Below are 1,767 nucleotides of genomic sequence, written 5' to 3' on the forward strand. Positions count from 1 at the left end.
AGAGACTATTACATCTCCATTTTATTCTTGGTTTTTATGTAAATTAATTGTCCATGGAAGTGTAGATTTAATTCTGGGCCCTCATTCCTTTTTTCCACTGATCTATGTGTATATTTTTAGCTTTTAGTATAGTTTGAAATCAAGAAGCATGAAATTTCCAGCTTTGTTCTTCTTTCTCAATACCAGTTTGTCTATTCAGGATCTTCTGTGGTTCCATACAAATCTTAGAATAATGTGTTCTAGTTCTGTGAAAATGCCCCTGGAATTTTGATAGGAATTGCACTAAATCTATAGACTGGTTGAGTAGTATAGCATTTTAATAATATTAATACTTATAATTCAAGAGCATAAATTATTTTTGCACTTATTTGGGTCTTTTCCATTTATTTCATCATGTCTTGTAGTTTTCCATGTACAAGTCTTTCACTTTCTTGGTTAAATGTATTCCTAGTGGGGGCTTCTGGGTGGCTCAATCAGTTAAGCATCTGCCTTCTGCTCAGGTCATGATCCTAAAGCCCAAGGATTGAGCCCTGTAGCAGGCTCCTGGCTCAGCGAGAAGTCTGCTTCCCCCTCTGCCCCTCACTCTGCTCATGTTGTCTCTCTTGCTCACTTTCTCTCTGTCTCTCAAATAAATAAATAAATAAATAAATAAATTTTAAAAGAATTTATTCCTAGGTATTTTGTTCTTTTTGATACAATTTCATTTTTTAAAATTTTATTTATTTATTCATGAGAGACACAGAGAGAGACAGAGACATAGGCAGAGGGAGAAGCAGGATCTCTGCAGGGAACCTGATGCGGGACTCGATCCCAAGATCCCAGGATCATGACCTAAGCCAAAGGCAGATGCTCAACCACTGAGCCACCCAGGAGCCCCATTAGACGATATTTTCGTGAGTGATCAAATATCAATGCCTATTAGGTCAGATTGGGTTTCTGCTCTATACTAAGTAAATGGTAAGAACCACAACAACTACCAAAAAAAAGTACTTGTTGAATTATTCTTTGTTAACAAAGAAAGAACACATTCACATTGTTGCCATTGTCCCATTTAAAATGTGCAAATCCTGATTTTCTAATTTTCCTCCCATATCCCTGAATTTCAGTTTCCTCCTTTGTAAAGCAGATGTCTGGGTACCAACCTCAGAAATGTGTTGTGAGATTAAATGAGATAATGTGATAAAACATTAACTTGTCTGGGACTTAAGAGCACAATACATTTCATAAGATCTATTGACACAGTATTTTTCAGAACTTATCAACAAGACCTAAAATTTACAGTCCCAGGTCACCACTGGGAACAGTAACATTCAGCCCAGAAATTGGATGGAATAAAGAAAACAGCTGGGCCAATGGCCAGCCATCTGGTTATAGGGCCTGGCCAGACCTCTTTTGTTTTTTCTGCAAGCTGGCACAACTCCCTGTGTGAGGTACTCAGCTGCTATCAGCACCATGCTTGGCGCTCCTGGCCCACATCCACACGGAGCCTGATCAGGGGACATTGACAGTGTGGTCACTGTCAAGCAGACTGGCCCACCTGGGCTTGGGAAGCACTGTCTGCCTACTGCTGACAACCCAGGGTAAGTGTTGAGAGCAAGGGGGAAATGAGGCTGCTCTGCCACTGTTAAGTCCATGTGCAATATTACAAGATGTGTAATTTTGTCATTCATTTTTCTCTTCCATTTGGAGTCTTGATCTAACTCCTAAGCCAAGTCAAGAGTCGTTACTCACAAAATGTTGATTAAATATTAACTTTGGTTGTTAGGT

This window comes from Canis lupus, chromosome 19 (assembly GCF_048164855.1).
Source record: "Canis lupus baileyi chromosome 19, mCanLup2.hap1, whole genome shotgun sequence".
NCBI lineage: Eukaryota > Metazoa > Chordata > Mammalia > Carnivora > Canidae > Canis > Canis lupus.